This window comes from Hyperoodon ampullatus, assembly GCF_949752795.1.
Source record: "Hyperoodon ampullatus genome assembly, chromosome: 1".
Lineage (NCBI taxonomy): Eukaryota > Metazoa > Chordata > Mammalia > Artiodactyla > Ziphiidae > Hyperoodon > Hyperoodon ampullatus.
The window spans coordinates 7,587,142-7,599,917 of NC_136914.1; positions in this window are offsets into that span (position 1 = coordinate 7,587,142).

A 12,776-nucleotide genomic window follows, 5' to 3' on the forward strand; every position below is an offset into this window, starting at 1 on the left:
TAATTATATATATTACACACACACTTATACATATTCACAATACATATTCCAAACAATATTAGAATTATCTAAACTTAAAAAGTGTTCCCAGTCTACCATCTCAGTAGATTATACTATATTTCAATATTTCTATTTAAAAAGCCAAACTTTTTACATACTGTAAACCTACTGAAGCAAAATGGAATTGTATTTAAATAAATTTATGAAATAGTACTCTTACAATCTATGTTAAAGATTAAAATCTTTTTTTGATGAGCAGATGTTCATATTTATAGAGCTTTGCTTTTTTTCTGTCTCAGTTTTCACTTCTTTCCATCATCTTGGTTAGCTTTTTTTCTCTCTTGTTATCAGCTGTATCATTTACATTTGTTCCATGTTGGCTTAATGTATATATTAATGTTGGTTTCATACCAAATGCCAAAGTCAAAAAGTTTTCATAAATAACCTTGCCTTGCATTGTGGAACACCTTTCCTATCCAGCCTATCACTAGCAGATAACCATGGTATTGGGCTAATTCCCATCAAATGACACAACATTGAATTTGACATCCTTGTCAGCAGCTCTTGTCCACGAGAAGTGTCTGCTGCCTGTGGCTGACTGTCATGGACTTTAGTCAAGGAGACACTTGCACTCTCTCTCAAGATCGAATGTCTCAAGATTGCATATTTTGAGAGATCAAGGGACCCTGACCTTTTCTTTCTTCTTGAGAAGTGGACAGTCCCTTTCCCTCCCTCTCTGGAGCAATGACTCCTGGATGGGTCCCAGGAGCTCTCTCATTCCAGCCCACCAGCTGGAATAGAGTCCTTTACTTTAACTTGACTTGGATAATTTTGATGACTGATTCTCTTTAAAGGGTTTATCTTAACTTAAAAGAACAAAGTTTCTGCTTCTAGAGGAAAAGATCCAACAGGCTATCTGAACTTCCCTGATAGAATAAACCCAAATCTCGGGGCTCACCCTCTTCCCTCCTCCCCGCTTCTTGCCTTGCCTGAGCCTTTCCTGCCTCCACAGCTGGAGCTGCTTGCTCCTCTCCTCTCTGCAACCCCCAAACGTTCAGTGGTAGTCAAGTCTTGGAAATCTTACTTCTACAAAAGTGGGAGTGTAGACAGCACCTCCAATTCTAAAACAGAGATAAAGGAGACCTGACTTACAGTCCCTGCTCTGCCATAAACTACTTATGGAACCTCAGGAAAATTACTGAATCTCTGAGATTCTCTTTCTTCATCTATAAAATGAGTAAAAACTACCCTCACAAGGTACATAAGAATGGAATGTGGAAGTGTGTGCAGAAGAGCTTTAAACTCAATTTATTCTTTTATTATAGTCTGTGATGGGGGAGGTGGGGAGTCATAGTTGACCACTGCACTTGGCTGGGGAAGGTTCAGTGGCAGAGTTAGGAGATTCTTCTTGCAAGAATGAGGAAGTTGAGGCAATTCCAGGAGAGTGAGTACACCTTGGTTCTTGCTAAATTCTCCCCTTCACTGGACCCCCTGTCCTTTTCTACTTCTCTATGTCATTTTTCTAAGGACATTTTCTCCCTGGTCTTTAGGGTCCCACGGGCTAATGACATTGTGTTATGCTACGGAATCCCTGAGCCTTCAGAAAAGTTGTTTTAGCAGCTTAACCTGGGCTTGTGAAACTGTCCTTCTTTGGAGCTATTGACTTTTCCATCCCATGACATCTTAAACATTTATTTGGGCGTGGGGCGTTAGGTGTTGAAAAAAAAATGACACAGTAAATTTTTTGAGTCAGAGCTCACAAATAATGAGAAAGATACAAGGAACCCCAATCTGAAATGTGATAAAGGCTCTAATTTGTGTAAAGACAGTGCATTCTGAGAGTACAGAGGAGGAGAGATTAAATTCTCAGTGATTAGAGACATGATAGGGAAATGATCTAGAAGGCTTATGGAAGATATGGGAATTGAGTGGTAAGTACATAGCAGACAGGACTTTTGATGGGTCTAAAAATGGGAATGGATTGGATTAATTCAAAGGGAAGGATGAATTTGAGAGGGTAGGTGAAGGTAGCAGGAGATAAGTCTAGAATATAGAAAGGTGGATAGAGGGCCAAGTTGTAGCATGGGCATGTTCTATTTTTTTTTACCCCATATGAATGAATTTACTACTAGTTTCATTTCAGTTAATTTACATTGACTATTGGAAACTAAGTCCCTTTAATCATACGCAATTCTTACACTTCCTATGAATATCAATTATGGTGGCATTTGGTCCATGGAATCTTTCAAAGTCTGCATGGAGTGGAAACAAACCGATGCTTTTATGATTTAAAATAAATGTGCTTTTGCTGATCTTTTCTCATTAGCAACTGAGGGTAACTGGTAATCATGGATTTTAGTGGTGTCTTGTGGAATAAGCAGATACAAGGAATGTGGCTTGTAATATTCCAAGTGAGGCTCTGTCTCTGACCAAAATGCTTAGAAAAAAAAATGCCCCAAGGATTATGCCAAGGCATGGCAAAAAGACTTCACTTGGATTGCAAGTTGGATATTAGAACCTGTGATTCACAAAGTTTATGGTTAGACTTTGAAATAAGTGGTAAAGGAAATCAGTCCAGAAACCTGCTCCCTCAATATTTAATATCATCGTGAGGAGGAAGGATTTCTATGGATTTATAACTTAATTTCCTCTTCTCAGATAATACCACTGCAGTCTATGTATTCATCAGTTCTGAATAAAAAATTAGGAATAAAGGCAGAAGGACTTTGTAGTGGGAGGATAAACTTATATCTTTCATAGACCATGAATTCCATGGTCTGAAAGAATTATTTTTTTTTTCTAGAAGATGAACAAATTCCCTTCTCTTCCATATACCAAAGCCAGGGGCAAATTCAAGTTCAGCAGGCTGGAAAGGCTCTTTTAATGAAAACCCTTTTTTCCTTTCATCAGTGCTTGTTTTTTGAGATGCTCAGAGTAGTTGACAAACATTTATTTTCCAGATTTCCCGAGTGATCATATAATCAGCCAAATGTAATTTCAATTTTCAGTGTCTTGGGTGGGCTTTGGCAAGGGAGAGTTTGGGGAAAAGAGAAAGGCCAACACTTTCCATTCTCCCCTTGTCCTAGAGCAGTCTCAGTGCTGACATCAGGTGTCCCCACCTGAAAGCTCATGGCGACTTTGCGATTGTCCACAAACTGAACTGGACAGGTGACAGGTGGCCCCCAGAGCTGAGTATGCCTTGATTACAGCATCACTATCATTACAGTTTCCACTGGTGTTGCTGTTGAGTTGGAAAAATGAAGCAAGAAATGGAGCTGGTAGGGAAGCCTCAAATGCTAGGCACCCAGAGCTAAAGATTTTATATAACCTCTGTGCCCCTGTACCTGTTAATTTTCTGTGTCAACTTGGCTAGGCTATGGTGCCCAGTTGTTTGGTCAAACATGAGTCTAGATATTTCTGTGAAGGTATTTTTTACATAGGACATTTAAATCAATAGCCTTTGAATCAAGTAATTTCTCCATAATGTGTGTGGGCCTCATCAAATCAGTTGAAGGTCTTAAGAGTAGAGCCTGAGGCTTGCCACAGAGGAAGGAATTTTGCCTTCAAACTGCCTGCAGACTCAAAACTACAATATCAACTCTCCCTGGGGTTCTAGCCTGCTGGCCTACCTTGTGGATTCAGACATGCTAGTCCACACCAGCACATGCACCAACTCCCCAAAAGAAATCCCCTCTCTCTAGTAATAAATCAATTATTAATTAATACATATTAGAATATAAAATTTAAATTTCATATATATAATTCTAGCTCCCTATATATCTATCTATCTCCTATTTGTTCTGTTTCTCTGGAGAACCCTGACTAATACAGTCTTTTTTTTTGTGTGTGTGGTTGTTACTTGTATTAAATAGTCAGAGTTGAGTATTTCAGAGAGAGCTGAACATAATGTGCTCCACATACCTAGACTTTTTTTCTCACTGGTATTAGTTTCCTCATCAGGTCATGAGATAGACTGATAAAAGTTAAGGGTAATGAGAACGGCTTTGGAATGAAGCATGCAGAGTATGGGGCCTATTCTGTTAAGCTTCAGCTGCTCTCTGTTACCCATCTTTCCCTTTTAGCCCATGAATGTCACGTTCCATTTGAGGTTGAGCTGTACTGCTCTTTGCTGGGAAGAAAGAATGTAAGCTGCTTTTATTAATGGGTATCATGTTGTCCTGACCTATCCTTCCTTTTTTTTTTTTTTTTTTCCTGAGCAAAGGTGGCTGGAGTTTTACAGATAGTTCAAGATTTCACTTTTTGATTTGTTTTAAAGTGGAGTAAACTTTATAGTTTATTCTTTAAATTTTTGCTTGGTAACTGAACCATCTCACTGTTTGATAGAACTTTCTATGGTAATGGAAATATACTTCCATGCTCTCTGATATGGTAGCCACTAGCCATATGTGGCTGTTGAGTACTAAAATGTGGCTAATATGGCTGAGGAAATAAAATTTTAATTTTATTTCATTTCAAGTCATTTAAATTTAAAATGAAATAGCCACACAAGGCTAGAAGTTACCATATTGCACAGCACAAATCCAATGGAGTCTTTATACATCAATTTCCAGTATTTTTTTAAAAGAAAGAATTGGAGAATTTTATTTGAGCCAAATTTGAGGATCATAACCGGGGAAGAGCATCTTGGAAAGTTGTGAGATCCAGTTTTTTTTAAATTAATTTTTTAAAAGTGGAGTATAGTTGATTTACAATGTTGTGTTAGTTTCTGCTGTACAGCAAGGTGAGTCAGTTATACATACAAGACTCAGTTTGTTTTTACTCAAGTGTATTAGTTAGGGTTCTCCAGAGAAACAGAACCAATAGGAGATATAGAGATAGAGATAGAGATAGACACAGGTAAGAGGAGATTATTATAGGAATTGGCTCATGTGGTTATGGAGGCTGAGAAGTCTCATAATCTGCTGTCTGCAAGCTGGAGAACCAGAAAATCCAGTCTGAGTCCAAAGACCTGGGAATTGAGAGGCTGATGTCCAAGAGCAGGAGAATATGGATGTCCCAGCATAAGCAGAGGGAGCAAATTTGTTCTTTCTCCACCTTTTTGTTCTATTCAAGCCCTCAACGGATTGGATGATGCCCACCTGCCAGGGGTGAGTGGTGATCTTCACTCGGTCTTACTGCTTCAAATGATAATCACTTCTGGAAAAATTCCCACAGACACACCCCATAGTAATGTTTTTCTAGCTTTCTGGACATCCCTTTGTCCAGTCAAGTTGACACATAAAACTAACCATCATACCAACTAAAATCAAGTCTCCTTCTACATATCAAATTATTGACAAAAATATAATAAATAGCCTTACTCCTGTAATTGAGGTCCTCAGACCAGCAGTGTCAGCACCATCTATCAGTTTCTGTTAAGTGTAGAATCTTAAGCCCCACACTAGACCTTCTGAATCAGAATCTGCATTTTAACAAGACCCTCAGTTTATAAGCTCATTAAAGTTTGAGAATCACTGCTTTAAACCAACCATATAGTCTTAGTTCACAGATGGAGGTGGGGGGAAAGTGGTGAAGATCTTACCCAAATCATTTGTGTAACTTCTTCTGAGGACCCTCTCTACATGCCTCCCAAACTCGATTTTGGAGTTCAGGCACCTCCAACCCTGGTTCTGGCATGACCTTTTAAGGGGAAGTATTAGAATCTCTCTACACATGTTTTTGATTTTTCAAGATGCTACACCTGCTCACAAACGTCTTTTTTTCTTGCTGTCTTGGAGTAGGGGGTGGGTAGCATGTTTGAATCTGAGGACTTTCCTAAAGTGAAAAATCATTGCTTCTGAATCAGTACCTACTTGTGCTATGTGATATCTTATGCAATGTACCAATAGTTCATTGATAAAAGAACTCTCCAAAGTACAAATCAACCTCTGCTTTGGTTTTCTGTTTACTATCTATCAAATCAATTATATCTTATTAATAGCATTACATACAATATATGTTGAATGCTCTATGTTTGTACTGTTCTATCATTATTTTGGGCAGTGAACATTGTAGCATAATCGAGGCTGGAGGTGGTGAATTTAACATTTACTTGATTTTAAATTAAATCTTTATCCCCTGTAGGCACTGGTAACCACAACCAGTGTGATAGAAAAGTCAGATAACTGCTGTTACGAGTCCCGCAAGGTCTTTTGGTCCACAAGCCATGTTAATGTATTAGGTTCTAAAAAATATTCTGAACTACTAAACTTTTCTGACCTATGATGGGTGTCATGTAAAGCAACTTATACCAAAGCTGTCCTGTCTTTTTAGGACATAATGAGATACTAGGTAGTCAATCATGCTGACTTCGAGTTTTACTGGCACAACTCTAAAACGCCACTCTAAGTTTATAGAAGAACGAACGCCCAAGCACAAAGAAGGATGTTGTGCTGTGATTTTGTCTTGGCCTCAATCTTGGTACCTTTTTGTGTCCCTACCTGTGTTCACTTTTCTTTCTCACCTACCTCTAATTCATATTATTTTGCTACATTTTATGCATCTTTGTAAGATATTTATTGGTAACAAAGTGGGGCTAAAAATTAACAAATGATAGTTTGGATTACAAGTCAAGATTTAGTTAATTTGGATCAAAATTAGGAATTGCCATCAGGCCCATGGCTTCATCCACTCCATTAGGTTAAGCACACTCTGTATGCAAATATTAGTACAGGGCTTCCCTGGTGGCACAGCGGTTGAGAGTTCGCCTGCCGATGCAGGGGACATGGGTTCGTGCCCCGGTCTGGGAAGATCCCACATGTCCCGGAGTGGCTGGGCCCGTGAGCCATGGCCGCTGAGCCTGCGCGTCCGGAGCCTGTGCTCTGCAACAGGAGAGGCCACAACAGTGAGAGGCCCGCGTACAGACAAAAGAAAAAAAAAATTAGTACAATGCTTTCCTTCCATAACCTTAATAGGGAGCAGATGGGGAGAAAACTGAAAGCCTAGGTTAAAATTTAGCCTGAGGTTTGCAGTCTGACATTTTGAATCCTGGGTTGTTCACGTATTTTTACAAACGAGATAACAGCACTGACTCAGAGGTAGCTGTCTCTCAGAAAGGATGAGGTCTCCTATTCTCCTCCTAGGAGGTGGCTTTGTAGGTTAGAAGCACCCACAATGTAAGATTCTGATTATTGTAGCCACATTCAAGGTGAAATGTTATGATTTGGGGTGATCTGGCCCCAGATGTTTTTGTTTTTTTAACATCTTTATTGGAGTATAATTGCTTTACAATGGTGTGCTAGTTTCTGCTTTCAGATGTTTCATATAAACATGTATCAGTGGCAGGTGCTGTGGATGATTTTTTTTTTTTTTTTTTTTTTTTTTTTTTTTTTGCGGTATGCGGGCCTCTCACTGTTGTGGCCTCTCCCGTTGCGGAGCACAAGCTCCAGACGCACAGGCCCAGTGGCCATGACTCACGGGCCCAGCCGCTCCGCGGCACGTGGGATCCTCCCGGACCAGCGCACGAACCCGTGTCCCCTGCATTGGCAGGCGGACTCTCAACCACTGCGCCACCAGGGAAGCCCGATGATATTCTTTAATAGGTCCAATTCCAAAACGACTTAACACACGGAAGGAGCTTAAAAAGACTCTCCTGTGCTCTGACTGGGGGCCAGTATATATCTGACTCCCCTGAAGTACCTGTAGATTTCCTTGTGAGTTCCTTTCCTTGAGAATTTCAGTGATATAAGTTCTTTAACTGTAGTGTGGTTCTACTCATACCCACAAAACTTCTCCCAGCACTTGCACCTGTGGTGACCTTCAATGTGCGATGATTCAAATGTGCAATGGCTGCCCAGACCAAGAATTGTCCCAGAGAGCCTGACCTTGAATGTGAGTAAACTCTATGCCTCTTAGTATCAATTGATTTCAACATACTTATCCTAGGCACTCGACAACTATGCAGCAGAAAATTGAAGTTATCTAAAATGCCACTACTCAGAGATAATGGTTTACATTTTTGTGTATTTAATTTCAAAGGTCTTTGGGGGGGTGGCGTTTAAAAATATACACACACATATTCACTTCCATATGAATTATATTGGTGTCTACCAATATTCTACTCTTTAATATGAGAAATAAAGTAATATGGGATAATGAATGTTATTAAATATTTTCTGAAAACAGGATTTTTTTTTTTTTTTTGCGATACACGGGCCTCTTACTGTTGCGGCCTCTCCCGTTGCGGAGCACAGGCTCCGGACGCGCAGGCTCAGCAGCTATGGCTCACGGGCCCAGCCACTCCGCGGCATGTGGGATCTTCTCGGACCGGGGCACAAACACATGTCCCCTGCATCGGCAGGCGGACTCTCAACAACTGCACCACTAGGGAAGCCCTAAAAACAGGATTTTTAATGGCTGTATTCTTTCCTATTAGATGGATGTTGCACTACCTTTTGAACCATCTTCTTATTGTTGGACTTGGTGTTTTTCAGTTTGTTGCATTATAAATAGCACTTCATTGCTACTGTTTCACATGATATGAATTCTTTCTTGATACATATTGCTAAATTTAATTCCTGGAAGGCTGTGTCAATAATGTTCCCAGTGGCAGTAGCTGAAAATAGCATCCCAGGACCCTAGCAAGCACTGAGAATTAACATTTATAAGATGCCCATTTGGTGAAAAAGATGAATTGTTTTAACTGATGAATTATTTTAGTTGATTGTTTTAGTTGTACTTTTTTCTTTTTTCTTAACTGGAGTATAATTGGTATATAACTTTATATTAGTTTCAGGTATAGAGCACAATGATTCAATATCTGTATATATTGCAAAGTGTTCACCAAAATAAGTCTGGTTAACATCTGTCACCAGACATAGTTACAAAACAATTTGTACTTCTTTACATGGTCACGTGGGAATTTATTTTTAAATATTGCAGTGTTGAAGTTTTTGTTTAAATAGAGTTGTCTATTTCCCATAATCAGAGTTACAATTGTTTACTGCAGAAAATCAGAAAATGCAGAAAACAATATGGAAGAAAATAAGTCACTTATAATCCACTCACTCAGGAGTAACTGCAAGTGACACTGATGCCTAGAAGCCCCTTCATATTCTTTTCTGCGCCAACATAAACCCATGCTGCAGCCATCCCCACTTTCTTTTCTGTCACCAAAATGGAAGCAGGTACCGTTTGTGTAATCTGACCTTTCTCACAGAAAAATATATTGTGGGAAAAACGGACAGCATGGTGTGATTAGGAACCTGGCCTTGGAAGTTCAACTCCCTGTTAGCATCTCAGTTTTGCCACTTATAAGCTATGTGACCTTGAACAAGTTGTTTAATTACTCTGCATTCATTTCCTTATTTGTAAGGAAATGGGGACTGGGAATAACTGAGAATAATAATTAATGAAAATAATTTACAGTCTATTCACAGAGTTGTCATCAACAGCAAATGAAATAGAGCATGTAAAAAACACCCAGAACAATGCCTGACACCTAGTAACACCCAAGTGAACTTTTATTAACTTCTCATCTCAACAATAGATGATGGCTAGGAGGATAATTGCATTCTATTCTATCATTGGTGGTATTTGATTGTATCATCTTTTGTATCTGTATGATAATTTACCAAAACAATCCCCTGGATTTTTTAAAGTACTTTTCGGTTGTTTGTAATTTCTCATTTTTAAACTTTACAGTGATGAATGGTGAGTGGAACAGCACAGAGTGGAAGAATGCTGACTCTTAAAATTGCTATATCCCTGTGAATCCTGGCTCTGCCACTTACTAGACAAACTGCTTAACTAAGCCTAAGAATCCTCATGTATAAATTAGATGTAACAAAACTCTCATAAGGTTATTATCTATTTCTGCAGAACAAACTAGCCCCAAACTCGGTGGTTTGAAACAACCATTTCATTTGCTCATGAGTCTGTGGGTCAGTACTGGGGCTGGACTCAGCTTGGTGGGTCTTCTGCTTCTCTCACCCGGGGTCACTCATGTGGCTAAAATCATGTGAGAGCTCAGCAGTAGCTGGATGGTCTCAACTGGCCTCCCCTCCCCACCATGTCTGGTGGTTGGTACTGGCTGTTGGCTGACCTTGAAATCTTCAGCGGGTGAGGATTTCTTAACACTGTGGCAAGATTTCAAAAGCAGAGAGAGGGAAATCCTCTATTTGTGATGTGTGCTTTATATCTCATTCTCCAAAAGAAGTGACATGGTGAAACCCAGAGTCACTGTGGGAGGGACGATGCCAGGGAATGGACACAAGGAGACATGGCTCTTGGAGCAGGCCATTGCTGTAATTAATACTTCAGTTTGGTTGTTACAAGGATTACAAATTAGGTTTCTCATCCTTAAAATGTAGATGATCATAATAGTATCTACCTCATAGAATTATCCTCAAATGATCCAATGCATATGTACCAGTTTTCAGTGTCTGGAACATTATAAGTGTTCAATAAATATTAGTTATTATATTGAGTATTTGCTTGTTTCCTTAGGAAATGAATTGAAGTATGTATTTGATAAAGACATTATATTCTATTGGCAAATTATATATTTTCAGTGTTGAAGTTTTTGTTTAAAAAGAGTCATATGTTTCCCATAATCAGAATTATAAATTTTCATTGCAGAAAATCAGAAAATGCAGAAAACTATATAGAGGAAAATAAAAGTCACTCAAAATCCACTCACTTTTGAGGAACTTTGGGTGTTATCACTTTTGAAAATCATTGTCACTCTGATGGGTGAAAACTCATTGTTGTCATTTACACTTCTTTGATTATTTGTATTTTTTAAATTCATAATTTCCATATATTTTTGACCATATGCATTTTTTTAGTGATTTGCCTATTCATTTTCCTTGTCCATTTAAAGGAAAATAAGTGTTTATTTTGGAACAATTTTAGATTTACAGAAAAGTTGCAAAGATAGTACAGAAAGTTCCTGCATATCCCATGTAACATTTTGCCTCACCTTGGTCCATGTGTCACAGCCAAGAAACCAATATTAGTACATAACTGTCAACTAAACTGAAGACTTTATTTAGATTTCACTAGTTTTTCCATGAATGTCCTTTTTCTGTTCTAGGATCCAGTCTAGGGTATCATGTTATATTTAATCTTTGTGTTTCTTTTGTCGCCTCTGATATGTCGCAGGTTTTCAGTCTTGGTTTTTCGTGACCTTGACAGTTTTGAGAGTACTGGTCAGATATTTTGTGGAATATCTTTCACTTTGGGTTTGTCTGATGTTTTCTCATGATTCAACTGTGATAATGGGTATTTGGGAAGAATACCACAGAGGCCAATGCCTTTCCCATCGCATCCTATCAGGGGGCACATGCTGTCACCATGACTTAGTACTTCACTCTGTATGACAGACTCTAGGTTCATCCACCTCACTACAAATAACTCAATGTCGTTTCTTTTGATGGCTGACTAATATGCCATTGTATATATGTACCACATCTTCTTTATCCATTCATCTGTTGATGGACACTTAGGTTGCTTCCATGTCTTGGCTATTGTAAATAGAGCTGCAATGAACATTTTGGTACATGACTCTTTTTGAATTATGGTTTTCTCAGGGTATATGCCCAGTAGTGGGATTGCTGGGTCGTATGGTAGTTCTATTTGTAGTTTTTTAAGGAACCTCCATACTGTTCTCCATAGTGGCTGTATGAATTTACATTACCACCAACAGTGCAAGAGTGTTCCCTTTCCTCCACACTCTCTCCAGCATTTATTGTTTGTAGATTTTTTGATGATGGCCATTCTGACCAGTGTGAGATGATATCTCATTGTAGTTTTGATTTGCACTTCTCTAATGATTAATGATGTTGAGCATTCTTTCATGTGTTTGTTGGCAATCTGTATATCTTCTTTGGAGAAATGTCTATTTAGGTCTTCTGCCCATTTTTGGATTGGGTTGTTTGTTTTTTTGATATTGAGCTGCATGAGCTGCTTGTAAATTTTGGAGATTAATCCTTTGTCAGTTGCTTCACTGGCAAATATTTTCTCCCATTCTGAGGGTTGTCTTTTGGTCTTATTTATGGTTTCCTTTGCTGTGCAAAAGCTTTTAAGTTTCATTAGGTCCCATTTGTTTATTTTTGTTTTTATTTCCATTTCTCTAGGAGGTGGATCAAAAAGGATCTTGCTGTGATTTATGTCATAGAGCATTCTGCCTATGTTTTCCTCTAAGAGTTTGATAGTGTCTGGCCTTACATTTAGGTCTTTAATCCATTTTGAGTTTGTGTATGGTGTTAGGGAGTGTTCTAATTTCATTCTTTTACATGTAGCTGTCCAGTTTTCCCAGCACCACTTATTGAAGAGGCTGTCTTTTCTCCACTGTATATTCTTGCCTCCTTTATCAAAGATAAGAAGCTTTTTATTTTAACTTATATAACATACTATTATAATTTTTCTGTATCTCCAATTTCATTTAGCACTGCTAGTCCTTGAAAAATAATGATTGTATCTATTTTTTTAAGAGAAAGGATACTGTATCATACTTTTCCTTTTTCTCAACAGTTAAAAACAGATGTAAAGAACTAAGAAGGAGACTTTGGTGTCAATGACATCTTAATGTCCACTGCATTGGTTAGGGCTATACATTGCAAGTGACAGAAAATCCCATACAAACCAAATATACAAGGGGATATTTTGGTTTACTTAAGTGGGAACTTCAAATGGTAGGTCTGGTTTCAGACACAGTGGGATCCAGAAGTTCAAACCATGTCATCAGCTCTCTGTCTGTCTGTTACTGTTTCTGTCACTGTCTCTGTTGTCTGTCTCTTCTTGTTTCTCAGTATTGCTTATCACTACTCTGTTTT